Raw genomic sequence first — 17214 nt, 5'->3', positions numbered from 1 at the left:
ATTTATACTCACTCTCTGTTTCCTATTAATTAGCCAGTTTTTGATCCACGAAAGGACTTGTCCTTTTATCCTGTGATTTTTTAGCTTACTTAGGAGCCTTTGATGAGGAACGTTATGATTTTGGATTGACCAGGAAACCACAGAGAGTACCAGCAAAATTGTCTGTGATTGCCTAGACAATCCAAAATGGTCACCAAGATCTTGTAACATAGTCTTGTGTGATCTTGGCCCTTGAAATATTTTCATTTATGTTCTCCCCACAAACATATTTTTTTGGTTACACTGAAGACTTTTCTATATGCCTAGAGCAGTGGTGGCAAACCTATGGCATGGATGCCAGAGGTGGCACTCAGAGCACTCTCCTTGGGCTGGTGCCAGAGGTGGCACTCAGAGCCCAGACCATCATTGAAGTGTCGAATTCTCTGCCAAATAATTTTAAGTAAATGAAAGCATTTGGGATTGCTTTCCTTACTTTGTTTGGATCATCTTAAGTTAATGTATGAGTTGTTTTTTCTAAAGTAAAACCTCAGTATTCAGGTTAAATTGCTATGTTGGCACCTTGCGATAAATAAGTGGGTTTTGGGTCGCAGTTTGGGCACTCGGTCTCTAAAAGGTTCGCCATCACTGGCCTAGAGGCTCGGCACTAATTCATTCTTGTCCTTATTGTACGGGAGGGGGGGTTGATCCACATGCTAGCAACTAGACTCAGAATTAGATGTAAGATAAAGAGATCTGATTTGAATGCATAACATTTTCTAAATTATAAATAACAAGCAAGAGAGCCTCAATGACTTGCAGGATGCAACTTATTTTCCCCTCCCCCACTATTCCTTCTTTTCCATCCTTGGCAGCCCTCATAGCCTCTCTTTTTTCCTGCATCCTTCTCTTCTGCTCACCTACCAGTCAACCTTCTTTTATCTGTTCCTCTGTCTTCATCTTTCCCTCTCCCTAGCAGCCTCTCCCTGGGAAAAATCTAGCTGAGTTGTGCAGCAGCTACCAGTGTTGTTAGTTGCACACTGGGGCCATTGGTTCTTGCCCACCTCATGTGACGTAGAGGTTGCTGGCTTGTGGCAGCAGTTTATTCCTGCCTAGCACATAGCAAGGGCTACCAGCATGCAGTGGCACTTCCCACCCACCTTGCATGTGGCTGAGGCCTCCAGTCAGCTCCTGCCTGACTCTGCAGCTCCTGCCTGAATCAAGCAAGATGGGGGGCACTGGCTTGCAGTGGAGGCTTGCACCCTCCTAGATGCATAGTGAAGGTTGCCAGTTCATGGCCACAAGCTGCAAGCTGTGTCTCACCTCACTCAGGATTCCATGAGGCCCACCAGGACTTTTTCCAGTGCCCTAAACATCCAATCCATCCCTGCCTAGAAGCGTAAAATGAGCCTAAGCTACTCCCATTCTATACCCGTGGCCCTAGCTAGTATGATAGGAGTAAAAGGGGCCACATCTGAAACAAAACCTCCTCAAGACTCAGAGCTTAGCAACAGAGCTTCACAAATATTCCCCCCTCCTGATTATGTGACGAAATTAAAGATTTGAGAACAGCAGCAGGTAAACAAAGGAGCTGCTGAGTCATGTGACTGAGAGTGTTCGGGGCCAGTTGGCTCGGAACTCTCAGTGAGTGACAGATAACTGTGAACAGCTGACAGTTGAGAGCTGACAGTTGGGCAGAGACAGTTGGAAGAAAGTTAGTAGTCGGCTAACTGGAGAGCTCTGAAGAGGACATAAGCCTCTGGGCTCAGTGGAATCAGCCGGATAGCAGTTTGTGTGGAAAACTGTGGCTGAATAGCACTCTGCACTGGTATCCTCTAATGTAAAGTGGAGAGTGAACAGAGAGTGCACAATATAAAACCTCAGTGGTCACAAACACCAGAGACACTGCTCCAAAGGAACTGATAAATGTGGCTAAGGAAGGGCTAAGGGTCTGAAGAGTCTGGAGAGCTGGGGTAGTTGCACCAGTAAGACTCAAGGAACCAGGCAAATAAAGCCCAAAGGTTAACCACAAAACAGTTACTGGAGAGTAGGATCATAGATGGGTGTTGTGAACTAAAGAATATCTGAGTCAAACTGAGTGATAAGCATACAGCCTATGTAAAGGCAAAGTGAAGTGTTTATTCTACAAAGTATCAAAATATCCTTTGTAAATATATCCCATCCCCCTGTTGAGTTTTCTGCGAAATAAAGAACTGTGCTGTTTGACTTTTACAAGCACAGGTGCCTGACTCTTTGAAAAGGAATTATACTCAATACATCCTGAAGTATACAAACCCCGAAGAGACTACTTTTGTATGAATTGGTCAGCCATCAGAAAGACGAACTGATCAGTCACATCACAGTAAAATAAACTGAATCCAGTAAATACATATATATATAGGCAGTGATGCCACAGCTCGGTTACGGCAACAACTGGGGAGAGGTCATTGTGTTATAGATTACACCACCCATTGTTTGATAACAGCCAGAAACACAATTATCTCAAACAATGGGAATCATTGACAATAAATTGACAAAACTTTATTCAGCTAGAAAAATTTTAAGTCATTCGATCTGAATATTAAAGAGTAAATTGGATCGATCATACAAGGACCTCTGGGGGCCCTGTCGTATTTCCTGCAAAGTCAGGAAAGGCAAAAAAGTACAGCTTTTTCTCCCCCCCCCCCCATGTCCAGGCACCTCTTACTTCAGGTAATAACTTCTAGTGTAATGGGAGAGCCACTCCTGGAAGCAAATGTGCATCCTCTTGAGCTCACCCAATCATCAGAAAAGAAATTGGCCTCTAGCCATTTTAAGCTACATACCTGAAAATAATTAGTCTTCTGCTCTTTATTTGAAGGCAATTACTAAACTCCCCTAGTCTTAATCACCTTTTTAAAAGGCATGTAGCTAGGGATGGGGGGGGGTATAATTCCAGGGAGTACTGAATAAGGTAATAAGCTCTCAGCTCTATTTCCAAAACCTGTTGCATTGTTTGCTGCAGTATTATGCTATTATACTGTATCATTATACTGGGTTTGGTACACTGTTCTCTAATTTTGTAATCAAGTTTTATTCATTGTTGTTTTATGCTGTTCTTATGGCATTGTTTTAAATGTGTGACCCACCTTGAGTTTCAGCAAGACGTGCAGACTGTAGATGAAGATAAATACATAAATTATGCCATATTATCTACGGTATCTGAGACAATGAAACAACTACAGAAGTAAGATAAATTAGGCATGGAGTGAGCTCTTTCTGTAGAAGATTGCTTCTTAGACATGTTGGCATCCTAATCGCTCCTATTGTCAAGAAATGAGGAAGTGTGTAAACTTTTAGAACTCAGAATACTTCTGAATATCCCTAGAAACTAAAGAGCTGAGAGATTACGTCTGTTTGAAGTCTGCATTCTTCCCTTTTTTGGCAGCAAAGATGTGATCTCAGCCATGCTTATTAAGAAGAAAGTCCTTTTGTTGAATGGTTCTTATGCTTAATGCAGCCTTATGCAGCCTTTATTTACTTCCTGGAGTAAAGAGTATTTCTACCAGAGAAAAAGGAGAATTAGTGAATACAGTGGCATCTGTAAGTACAGACAAATCAGGCCAGGAATTATTGTAGCTTCCCACTCCCCACCCCAGCTGCATACTTGTACATGAAAACAAGATTGTTTTGACTTTTAACTGTGAGGCCCTAGCCAATTATAGTGAGACAAAAATCCTAAAACTTATTGAAGCTCAGAGTGCCACCTAGAGTGTCTGGGATCTGTAATGTAATGTAACCCCTGGTTACATTAGAATGACCCATTCACTTCCATTCCGCACTGGACCATCCTGGCAGACTTACTCCTTTTTGGGCAAAGGGCAAACCAGTTTGAACCAGACCACCTCCACGTCATGGAAGTTCAGAGCCATTACTAAATTCTTGATGAGGTGGGATTGTATTTTGTACAGCTCTGATGGTAACAGTTACCTCAAAGATCAGAGATGGAGCTTTGCATGGTATTTGCTAAGGCTGCTTGTCGTTCTTACAAAGGAGGCTGGGTTGGGACCAATTCCATTTACCATAAACATTGGGATTTTCCCTTCAGTTTTCGGTAGAAACTGAGTCCACAGGAGATTGAGTAGGGGCCAATGACCCCTACTTCTTATAACTGCCGGTAATTTGGCATATACTCTCTGAGGAAACTGCTATAGCCTAGGTAATGTGTGTCTAGTTTAGTTAATTCCACTGAGTTGCTCTTCATTTGAACATGTCTGTGATGCTGTTGCTGCGGGTCCTTCCCTGTATTCTGTTTTTGCCCTTCTCCCACTGCCTTTTCAATCTAACCAGACTTTCCCATTTCCCCCCTCCTCTTTTATAATAAACCCATTTTAAAGACTTTTTTTTTTGCTTCACTTAGGTCCCGTTCACACGCGGCGATTTGGTCCGGGAGCGGGACAGTTCGGGGCCGGATCAAACCGGCGCGATCACACCACAACATCTGGGAAGTGTCTTGCTTCCGTGGCCGAACTGTCCCATTCCCAGGAAACGCCGCCGCAAACTGAACCACCTACCTAGGTGGTTTAAAGGGAAGTGGCGCAGCAACCGGGGCGTTTGATCGCCGGCGCTTCCTTGCGCCGGCTCAACCCCGGCCCGGATCCGAACTGCACATGCCCGGACATGCGCAATTCGGCCGGCTCCCGTTCGGGCCATGTTTTCTCCCCGGCGTTTGATCGTGCCGGGGAGAAAAGGCGCCGCGGCCAGGGGATCTGTGGGATCCCGCCGCGGCACCTCAACGTTGGCGCGGCTTTTAAAAGCCACGCCTTAAGAGGCTTTTCCCCTGCCGTGTGGCAGGGGCCTTAGTATAATTTATTTCTCTGGGGTATTTCTCTTAATCTCTTTCCCGAGTTGCTAGACTGCACAGGTGCCACAGAGTTGGTTGTAAGGTACTTTCTAGGGTTTCTACCCTGTCACTTTGTTAACTGGTGTAGCACTGCACTGGAAGAATACCTTCTCAGCAGGACAGTCTAGATGTTCTCAGGAGGTCCTGAGTGGTGGTGGAGGGTTACCAATGAGTTTTTCCAGGGAACCCTTTGTCTAAGGGAGGTTCCAAGCCCAGGAAAGACACCAAAGCTTATAACGCATGCAACAGCGAGTGGCCTCCCATGAGGATGCACATCATCCCCATCAGTATCTAAAGTCAGATCAAGTCATCCCAGTCCTGCTTCTGCACATGAATCCCTCTTGTTGAATTAGGATGGCTGTGTTTTAATGGTTTTTGTGAAAGGAAATATTGGTGAGGGAGTCTGGGTTGTTTGTCTTGATTACTGCAGAGCCAGAGCCAGAAAGAGAAGCTCCATTCCAACAGGATTCAGGGTCCGTCCTGACATTGAAAACTTTGCTGGACTCATGCTGATCTCAGCCTCATACCACTGATTAATGTAATAAGTGATGTCCATTATTTTTACTGATTGCGATTGTTCTTGCTCATACAGAAGGACATTTTCATAATTCCGAGCACATACACAGGAAACCATAAGAGCTCGTGTTAATCATTCTGATGACAGAATTTTAATAGAGAGCTTATCAAAAAAAGACTGGAGGTACATAATTAGTCAGAGTTGCTACTGGGGTCAACAGAAATGTAATTTCATTTTTATTTCTGAATATGCCAAGAAAGATGATCCATACCAGTGTTTTTCAAATATATGTGCTGGGACTCTTAATCATGCTTTCAACTGCTTTTATGTATAAAAATGACACATAAATGTTAATTATCATTTCAAAAGTCAGCTAGAAGAGATTCCCTCCCATCTCCAAGAAGTCTCTCTGCTTTGGGCAATTTTAATGTTCCTCGTTGGATCACCATCCGAAGCTTATAACATTTTGCCACTGTCACTAACTGCAACACTGTTTATAAAGCAGCCCTCCTGGAAATCAGAGTACTTTACAAACGATTGAGAGATATGGAAAGTGTCTGAATGATATCCTTTTATGGGCCTTTCCAGATCTAAAGTTTGTACCATGATTATCAAGCAATCTCTTTTTCACATCACTGTATGTTCATTTTACAGCTAGTTCTTTCTACGAAAAGACAGATGTAAACAAGCAGTATTTCAGAAATTAAATAATGTATCAACCTGTATGTATTTAAGGAAACTGGGTTAGTAGTGAGAAGTAGCTGCAATCCGGAAGCTAACAGCTAGGTCAGTTCAGGTTTTATCACCACATGTTGTCAGAGCCAGGGTCATACAGAGGGTACACCTAGAGATTACACCACAGCTATGAAGTTATCTTTGTGTGCTGTTTACCCAGTCTTGCAATGAAATATGCTGCACGTATGAAAAACCACAAAATGAGGGAAGTGAATCCAAATACAAAACAAATTGCAGACCCAGCACCAAAGGGGCAAGGAGACGGCAAGGCAACCACCCAAGCCTCAGCGAATGCAAGAACAATGGCAACCTTCCGAAGTGAAAATGGCCACAACTTTACTGGTTAGACAAGCTGTCAGAGCCATGTCACAGCATGGGGCAATGGATCCTGGCATCAGCTGACCTGCCTGCCTGCTGGCCAATGTACCTGATCCCACCCATGGGATGACAGGAGACAGAATTCCACATGGGCGCAGGCCACTGCATGATCTCCACTGCCACTTGACTGAGGACACCATGTTAGCAAAAGCCTCCCTTTGCATCGTGAAGGACGGTATCTCAGACAGTTTAGGGCCAAAGGTGTGTCAGCAAGCTGCCAATATGTCTTTTCCGTGCATATGAGATGTGTTTCACACACCCCCCATCTTGCCTTTCCTTAACTGGCTGGGACTCTGCTGCATGCATGATCTCCACTGCCACTTGACTGAGGGCACCATGTTAGCAAAAGCCTCCCCTTGCATCGTGAAGGATGGTATCTCAGACAGTTTAGAGCCAAAGTTGGCATTGGGCAAGTCTAGCCCTCTCTATGTGCAAAGCCAACAAGCCCAGACATGTACTCAGGACCATCACTCTGACTCCTTCAGCAATTAAGCTCAGATACAGCCAGCATGTAGCTGCCTTAGTTTCACCACTTCAAAAGATGCCAGCATCTCTGCATTCCAGCATTATGTCTTATACCTGCACCTCTGGACTTTGTCCCCAATACTGGGACCATCCCAGACATTGTCTTTTGTCATCATTGTTCCTGTGATAGTCCAGCCATTAACAGAGCCAAGGCTATACAATCACCCATTTTCCTTGCTAACAAAGGTTTCTCTTCCCAAACCTGGACTTTCTTTGTCCACAACCCCTTTTTGAGCCATTACCGGCCATTCCAGTCCATTTGGGATCATTTCCCTGTTGTGCCTCATTACCCTGCAGGCACAGTTTTCCTATATCTGTGCTCCCAAACCAGCCATCTTTGGTTCAGTCTCCTGGGATGCATACCAGTTGGATCCCCCATCTCTCTTAGATCTTCGTGGATGGGCTTGCCAGCCAAACTGTCTACTCTTCATCGCAGACTCCTCTCTTCGGAAGGTAGCTATTACCCCATCGACGCTTTGCCCTCTTTTGTCTCTGATATCTTAAGATCACCTCCACCCTTTATTTCTTAGCTCTTGTGTCCATGTGTGATATTTTTTATTTAATTAGCTGAATGTATTAGGGATATTCCAAAAGATATTTCCTGTCTGTCATATGTGCCACTCCAAGAGAGTTCTGGCTCTGGTATAGTTGGAGGACAATCCCAAGCTTGCACACCTATTAAGAAAAGGTCTCTCAGCTAAATTCCCCCATCACTCAACAGAGATCCAGGTGTTGTGGCTAACAACCTGACAGCCCCCAAGCTGGGTTTGTCCCCTGTAAGCCCTCACCCCAAAATCCCTTAAGGAGATCCCCATATATGGGGAATATGGGCCCACAGGCTGCCTTCCCCCCAAAAAATGGATCTGATCCTATGCTGATACTACCCAACGCAGTTGTGACAGAGAAAAGATAATGGTGCTTAGGGAGAGGGTATCTCCATGTTACCTTTTGGTATGCAGCAGCCCTCAGGGGGCAATCCTCTCCCCACTGCTGTTTAACATCTATATGTGCCCTCGTACCCAGTTAATCCAGGGGTTTGGGCTGGGTTGTCACCAGTATGCTGACAGCTATAACTGCTGATAGATGGACAGATGGACTTCACCCCAGATATTCTGGTTGAGGCTTTGGAAGCTGTGGCTGGTTGGTTACAGCAGAGCTGGCTGAAATGAAATCAATCGAAATCGGAGGTCCTGTACCTGAGTCGTTGGGAGGGAAACTCCTCACCTCTGGCAGGGCAGTTCTAGTGCCAACACCAACGGTCAGGAGCATAGGAGTGACCCTGGATATCTCACTTTCAATGGAGGCCCAGGTCACAAACACTGCCAGATCAGCCTTTTACCATCTCTGGTTGGTCAGGCAGCTGATTTCCTATCTCTCCTCCTGCAACTTGGCAATGGTGATCCATGCAATGGTCACCTCCAGACTGGATTACTGTAATTTGCTCTATGCAGGGCTACCCTTGAATCTGACCTGGAAACTTCAGTTGGTGCAAAATGCAGTGGCACACCTCCTGTCTGGGACGTCTTTGTGGGTAGCCATACAGCCAGTGCTTTGCCAACTGTATTGGTTGCCAATTGAGTACCGGATTAGGCTCAAGGTTATGGTATTAACCTTTAAGGCCCTATGTGGTCAAGGACCAAAATATCTGCAGGACCACCTCTACCAATATGTTCCCTGAAGAGCCTTATGCTCCGCAGAAAAACACTTACTGGTAATCCCCTGCCCAAGAGACATCTGCCTAACCTCAACCAGAGGCAGCCCTTTTTTGACTCTGGCTCCGGCCTGGTGGAATGTGCTCCCAATTGAGATCAGGGCCCTGTGGGACTTATTGCAATTCTTCGGGGCCTGTAAAACAGATCTGTTCCGCCAGGCTTTTGGTTGAGGCAGCAGGTGCCTCCCTATATTTGGCCTCCCCTGCTCCAACCAGCCCCTCTTTCAACCAGCCTAGGCTATTTGTTATAACAACTTGTATTATAGGCTGGGGGCTGGGCCCAATTATTACCTTGAGAGCCCTTCCCAGAATTTATACAGTTATATCCCTGAGGTCTGTGTATTCCATCTCACCATCACGTAGGTTTAGTTGAGTTTTTAGATTTTAACTTAAATTATATGAATTGTTTTTATGTGTTTTGTTGGTGCACTGTACCCCAACCTGAGCCCAGTTGCAGGGGAAAGTGGGATAAAAATATCATAACTAAAATAAATAGAAATAAAATAAACACCTGAAGGTATACAGAAATCCTGACAAACACCTGAAATGCAAGAAACCAAAGGAGGGATGGGTGGGGAAAATGATGAGGCAGACTGAGCCAGGTGGCCTGGCAGAACTTACTATTAAGCCTTCCAAGTGTACTCCCTCTGTACAGTTTGCCAGCCCTGCCCCAGCCATGCCAAGCCACACTTCATTGGCCAAGCTGGGAGAAAGGACGATTGGGGAGCTCATGCAGCTCCAGAGAATTCCCCAACCGTTGCCAGCCATGCCACCAGCCCAGACAGACAGACCCACATTGCCTCCCTCATCATCCCCATAGGCCCTCAACTGGGGCCCAGGTAAGTCTATCCTCCTCTGCTTTATTTAGAATCTTAAAACATTTTTAAGACTATAGATTAATTAACGATCTGATGCGAAAAGGACATTTCTTCTTAGATACTTATGAAAATGCAACATAGAATTTGAACTGCGAGGATTGGTGGAGAATTGTTTTAAAACAGAATTCTAAATTGACGTTATCAGCCCCTTTTCATAGTTTGTTGTTTGCTGACCACCTTTTAAAAAAATATTTTATTTTATAAATTTTCCATATAACACTGCATACAGATATAAATCTCAAGTAGACACAATGTCTGGCTATATGCTTTTCAGCTTTTGTATTTGTCTGCATGAAGCCTTACCAAGAAAAGTGACTGATGTTAAAAATGGAAGGAGTTTGCTTTGATACATTTTGATGCGTGTGTGTGTACACATATGTGTATTGATATGTTATGACCAAAAGTAAAAAGGTTTATTCTCAAGCAAAAAACTTCCCCCTCATGAGAGAGGGGGATTTTCCAGTGTAGAAAGGTGCAATTTTGAAGCAATCCAGAATCCTATCTACTGTTGTTGACCCTGAAGTGAGATTTGAGAGATATCCATTAAAACACAACGTTCTTAAATGTTTGGGAAATCCAAAGTCTTCTCTAAAGTTTCTATACACTAAAGATGGAAAACTTTACATAGCAAGTAAAATTCTTTGTGGTAGAACAATGTGCTAAAGTTTGGCTGTGAGACATCCTACAGACTTAAAAATGCCTGTTCATTTACAATGCTAAAGTTTGGCTGTGAGACATCCTACAAACATTTTTTCCATTGGTATCTGCAGACAAAGTATAATCATACAAACAGCCCTGTTCCCAGCTTGCCTGAAAGTATATTACTATTTAGACATATATATCATTCTCTCCGCCTTCCTGTGCATAAGAAACAGCTATCTACTTGTGATTAGATTTAAAGCAGTTAGTGAGTTACTTTCAGGGTCTGAGTTGTTGGACAGACTTCATTCTTTGGCATGCAGATTATCAGAAAACAAATGGCCAAGAATGAATGATAAGAGAGTGCATCACATCGAATGCTTTTTGCACATCAGTAATAATTATAGCAAATTGAAAGCATAATCTTTATCTATTGCTCACTGAATAATCAAATGAAATATGCCTGCTGTTCTTCCATTAAACACAACATGCCAGACAGAAAACAGAATTGTTAGTGATTTAAATCATTTTCTGGATAACATCCTCCAGCATTTAAACCAACCAGTGTGACCTGATTATCAGAACAGTATCAAAAGAGAGTTTTCTATGCCACAAGTTTCATCTCTGCACTCCATCTCTGCAACCCTACTCATTCACTTGCCTTTGTGGGCTCTAGGGAATGCTAGAGAGGGATGGTGGTTGAGATCCCTATAAAAATATGCATTGCATTTTGTCCCTAACTCTGCAGCCCTTCCCAAATTCTTCATAATGGTAAACGTTCATATAATGATAGTATGGCATGACACCTACTAGTTGTAAAGGAGAGGAGGAATTGTGTCCTAGGGAAACACACATTTATGAGCTGAGCAGTTATGTCTTGAGTTACAGTCAGAAAAATATAATGATGGATGCTCTGGGAACTGAAGGGAGTCTGGGGGACAAATTTCAGAATTTTGTCAAGCAATCGAGGGAGCCAAGATGGACCAGTTTTGATTTCCCATCTTGGAGCCTGGATGAGGGAAGGGAGGAGAAAGGGACAAATTCTGCCTATATAGATGTCTTCCAGTCTTACATTCACAGACACACCCACACACACAAACCTCTAGTGGACCAGAGCACTAGCAGGAGGAAATGAGGGAAACAAAGTAGACTCTGTTTGGTGCCAGACTACCAAAGAGTTTAGTTCATAGACCAGAGTGGGTTTGTGGGTAGCACTTAGAAAATACCATAAACCCGCTCAATTGCTCTCACGCAGCTCATGCAAGTATGGAAAGGGGGGCTGAGAGAGCTATTTATGACATTAGTGACAGGAACTACAATTTATTCTGTAAAGTGCTGAGAATAAACCAGCCCCTCATTGGATTAGTTATTTTCAAGCTATAATATGTCTAATCCTGTGATCCCATGGAAATTTATAAGATGAAAGACAACTCAGAAAGGTTGTTACATGGAAGCTGCGTGGCAATGAGCCATTTCATGTTTACCAGCCTGCAATGTAAGTTAGCCCCTAAGGGAATGCTCCATTTTCATACTGTAGGGAGCCACAGCCAGGAATGCTTGGCTGCAGCCTGAGTAAATTAGTGCATACATACTAGCTCACTTGCTGGAGCAACTGCCACAAAGCGACATTTTCAAGCAAACTCCATGTGAAGACTAGTTTTCATGACAAGGTCATTTTCAACAGAACTTTCTATACAGTGACAAGTTTTTGCTAGAATGTTGACTGCCTACTTATAACCTCTTATATTCCCCAATGACAAACAAAAATGTTATTATTATATATTACAGTTAAGTGCAATAAAACACAATTGTGAATTAAAATATCAAACAATATATCTATCCTCCTCCATGTTAAGAGGTGATGAAAATAGATAGCTAGATGGAGCATTCAGTCATGGAATGTTGACCTAAGGCACTTTGGGGAACCTCTGTGTTTTTTCAAAGCACAGTTTTATAAATTCATTAATGATAGGTATGTTCCTTAAAGCATTTTGCCCTTTACATTATAATTACCATTGCGTGCATCTTGTTACGCAAACATACATAATGTAAGATGCAATCCACATCCTACTGATATTCATGGTAAATGTGTTACATTAAGGGTGATTTCCCACTAGCGCTGCTCTGGGCTCACTCTTCACTTTTGCCTCGATGGTAGGTGTCAATTTTACACAAGCTGCTGCACGGCCGCATTTTGCCTCGCAGCTTCGTGCACAAGCTGCTGCACGGCCGCATTTTGCCTCGCAGCTTCATGCGATTTTCCCCGCGTCTACTCAATCCTCAAAAAACAGGATTGAGTAGACGCGGGGGAAATCGCACGAAGCTGCGAGGCAAAATGCAGCGCAGCAGCTTGTGTGAAATTGACACCTACCATCGAGGCAAAAGTGAAGAGTGAGCCCGGAGCAGCGCTAGTGGGAAATCACCCTAAATCTAAAAGGATTTCAAAGAGTTGGGGCTGCATGTGGAGAGTGTCAGGTGCTAGTATTCCCCTGAATCATGTGCACCAAGTCAAGGTAGCCACCCACAAAAAAGGCTTTAAATGAAAGTCAAACATAGATCCTGAGCCAAGTACTTTAACCCTGTTGGCATTTAAAGCTTTACCTGAAATTCAATCATACTCTCTACAGGCAAACAGTGTAAAGAACACACTTTCTGAATGCCATCTAGATCTGTGCCCATTTTACACAGGAGGTGCAGGAGTTCTATGGCTAAGACATGCCATATGCAATATAGTGTACATCAAAAATTATCTGTGTGTATGCATGAAAGATGCTGCTTTCTCCAGTGAGGCAAGTGGATGAGGCTTTCCTTAGAATATATGAAGCCCAGTTGTTATATGTTTCCTCATGACTGGAGCTGTCAACTCTATTTCTTGGCTATTTCACACATTTTCTGAACAGAGTTTTTGCGAAACCTGTAGATTCACATAATAGGAGCTAATATGATTTCACAGGTAGAACAAATGGATAGGTTAGTATAGGTAAAGGTTTCCCTTGCTCAAAGCCAGTCGAATCTGACTGTAGAGATGCGGTGCTCATCTCCGTTTCCAAGCCGAAGAGCCAGTGCTGTCCAAAGACATTTCTGTGGTCATGTGGCTGGCATGACTAGACGCCGAGGTGCATGGAATGCTGTTACCTTCCCACCGAAGTGGTACCTATTTATCTACTTGCAATTTCTTGCTTTCGAACTGCTAGGTTGGCAGGAGCTGGGACCAGAGAAGGGAGCTCACTCTGTCATGCGGCACTCGGGTCTTGAACTGCTGAACTACCAACCTTCTGGTCTGCAGTTCAGTGTCTTAACCACTTGAGCCACCACAGCCCCTTAGGTTAGTATAGCATAGCATAGGTTAGTATAGTATAGCATTGTTTTATTAATAGAAATGTCAGCCGGGAAGGAGCGTCGGCTAGTTTAATGGCAGACGTCAATTGAGTGTACTCCAAGAGACACCTCCAAATCCCGCCGAAATATTAAACAACCATTAGCAGTACTGGCTTACAAACTATGGGAAGATCGAATGGAATGAAAAATTGATTGGTGGAAACAGAGGTAAACCAACTAAAATCCTATTTTCCTAATGAAAAAGTGAGTGGAACTTCACATGGGCCGCGTCAACTCGAGGACAAAATGGTGTCCAGACAAATGACTGCGGCTCCAACACACTCCCCTCTGACTAAAAAAGACCTCATGGATACCCTGAGACTATTTAAAAATGAGATGTTGGACAATATAAATACACTGCTTAAATCCATGTCAGAGCAAATGGACGCATTGCAACTCTCAATGCAGAAAGTTGCACAGACTGCCGACATAGCACTAGAAACCTCAACAGCTAACAAAGAAGACGTTAAAAACTTGCAGGATTCTGAGACATGGGCCAAAGAAAAAATACTATTGCTGGAACACAGGACCCGAGATAAATTTTTTAAATTTAGAGGATTTCCCGAACATGCTGAGGGATCCAAATAACTTACCTCTTTCCTGGCAACATGGCTGACGTCGGTAATGACCTTTGAAGACGGCTTAGCTCCAATGCTGGTGAGAGCATACCACTTAGGTCCAATGGCTGCGGATATGCGCAAAGGACCCCGTGACATTCTGACTGAATTTCTGGACTTACGCTTAAAAAATAGAGTCCTACAAGAAGCTAAGAAGAACGGCCACATTAAATTTAATGAGAAGGAAATCTATGCATTCCCGGATGTACCACCCAAGGCATTGCAAATTAGAAGAAACCTCAAGCTGCCCTGAGCCTGCTCGCAGGATGGGCGGGGTATAAATATAATAAATAAAATAAAAAATAAATAAATAAGCCGATCACAGCAAACCTCAATGAAGCAGGAATCAAGAACAGATGGTCACAGAGAGGTTATTTACAAGTACGACATCAAGGAGTGAACTACCAGGCAGACAACCTTGAGTCTGGAGAGGCCCTCCTGAAGGCATTAGGATTAACATCCCCGCAAGCTATGGAAATGGAACTTTTGAGATAATTTTTTTAAATTTAGAGGATTTCCCGAACATGCTGAGGGATCCAAAGAACTTACCTCTTTCCTGGCAACATGGCTGACGTCGGTAATGACCTTTGAAGACGGCTTAGCTCCAATGCTGGTGAGAGCATACCACTTAGGTCCAATGGCTGCGGATATGCGCAAAGGACCCCGTGACATTCTGATTGAATTTCTGGACTTACGCTTAAAAAATAGAGTCCTACAAGAAGCTAAGAAGAACGGCCACATTAAATTTAATGAGAAGGAAATCTATGCATTCCCGGATGTACCACCCAAGGCATTGCAAATTAGAAGAAACCTCAAGCTGCCCTGAGCCTGCTCGCAGGATGGGCGGGGTATAAATATAATAAAAAAAATAAAAAATAAATAAATAAGCCGATCACAGCAAACCTCAATGAAGCAGGAATCAAGAACAGATGGTCACAGAGAGGTTATTTACAAGTACGACATCAAGGAGTGAACTACCAGGCAGACAACCTTGAGTCTGGAGAGGCCCTCCTGAAGGCATTAGGATTAACATCCCCGCAAGCTATGGAAGTGGAACTTTTCAGAAAACGTAAAAGAGAGAACCAAAGCACTCCACATAAATGGAGCAAAATACCCACGAGAAGACGTATGAACTTATGAACAGGCTACAAAGTGTATACAGACTGGTGTTTTAAAAAGTTTAATTTCAATGCTTATTTGATCTTGTGTGACCATTCGATTAGCAATGGTTAGGAAAGTAACTGAATATGCTGGCGGGGGGTGGGAATCTCTCTGTGGCAATCATGGTTCCCTTTTCATGTTAGGATTATTATGGGCAGCATTCCAGATGAAGGAGTCATTTGGGCTCCATGTTGAAAGTTCTTCCACACCCTGTGTCTGCTGTAGAGGGGGGAGGGGGAGGGAGTTTTAATTGTGTTAAGTTATGATTTTGAGTATTTAAGTCAGACAAGTTGTTAAAAAATCAGAGCATTTAGCTTTAATAACAAATGGAAAGAATATATGGAAAACAAAAATGACACTAATTTACTATCAAGAAAGATAGTATGACACAACGATGGTGGACGCCTTTCCCAGCTCTCTGCGGAGGCATACTGCACAGCAGCGAGGGGGAGAGGTGCCGCTGGTTCGGCACCTCCACGGGAGTTCAGGGAGAACTCCCAATCCATAGGGCTTTTGAGGGTAAGCCTCTTTTCCTGCTAATGGCAGGGAGATGGAGGCTCCCCTTCGCCCTGACGGTCCCTCTCGCTGACTGTGTCCTCTTAGCGAGGCCACAAGTTGTGTCAACCCGATCAAGCGCAGGAGATCTAGTGGAGGAGCAATTAAGAGCGTGGTCAAGATAAAGACCAACAGTTAAGGAGCGAACTATGAGTGAAAATGAGCGATTTGTCTTCAGAAGAGAAAATCCCCTCCCCCTCAAAGGAAAAACTTTCTGAGCGATAACATGCTGAGAGAGGGACTCCTCTCAATGTATTTGCATAAACAAGGAGGGGAAGGGAGAGAGAAACTACTGTAAATGGATACTTGAAGTGAAATCCCCCCCCCGAAACCCCTTAAGCAATTGGAGGGGGGTGCCTCTTTGACGCGTTTACATAAACGGAAGAGGGGCGGGGGAGAGAGAGAGAGAGTTGTAAATGGATACTTCTGAAAGACTTTATTTGCAAGCGTGTAAGCCTGTTGTGGGAGATTTCCATGAGCTTTTAACAGCATATGCGATTTGCAGAGCCAGGAAGAAAGAGACTTTATTGAAGATGAAATGGCAGATACTCTAAAAAAGATGGCGAAAACTCCGAGAAGAAGAAGGGAAGTTGACGTCACTGCACTAGTAGCAGAAGCCATCAAGCCGATCTTGGAGCAACTTGTTGGTATTAACCAGCAGCTTGCCAAGATAAAGCAACAATTTGTGTCTCGGCAGCTCCAGGAGGGGATCGGAGAAAAAATGGAATTGAGGGCTCTCAAAGTGAATGAGATGGACACTAAATTAAGCAGCGATCTCAATGAGAAAAGAAGAAAAAGTACAAGAGAAACAGGAAAAATCTACAAGGATTTAACTTCTTTTCTGCGAGTGTTCATAGAAAGTGTCATCTTAATGTCTGCTGAGAAAAAAGAGCTGGAGGTGCCCTTCATAATCAAGAAACCTTTGAGAAGCCTGTGACGACCCCTTTACTAGGGAGGTCTGGTTTTACTTTAAAGTGTCCCTTTTAGTTTATTTTTCTTTGGGTATCCGGCTGCCACCAGGAATTTTAAGGCTTTCCAACCTCTTACTATAATATATATTTCTATCACTGGGTAGGTGTACCATGGGTCTAGGCATTCATGAAGGTCTATGTGGTCTGAGGAAGGATTATTTGCTGAGCTGGTATACTTGAAGGAAATAGGATTTATTTAAAGAAAGCATCAACACGAGGGCAAACAATGTAAACAGAACTGGGAATGATTTGAACCATGGCTTGGTGTCTCTCACAAGCCTCTCTCCACTG

The 17214-nt window shown here is 43.6% G+C and overlaps 1 pseudogene; it reads right to left on the bottom strand.

The window, feature by feature from the left end:
• Positions 1-14335, bottom strand: part of LOC107106028 — a 36821-nt pseudogene extending 22486 nt beyond the window's left edge.
• Positions 14336-17214: the final 2879 nt, after the last annotated feature.

This window comes from Gekko japonicus, unplaced genomic scaffold (genome assembly GCF_001447785.1).
Source record: "Gekko japonicus isolate JY-2015 unplaced genomic scaffold, Gekko_japonicus_V1.1 scaffold778, whole genome shotgun sequence".
Lineage (NCBI taxonomy): Eukaryota > Metazoa > Chordata > Lepidosauria > Squamata > Gekkonidae > Gekko > Gekko japonicus.
Note: the sequence above shows the minus strand (reverse complement) of the source record. Positions and strands in the feature narration are given on the sequence as shown.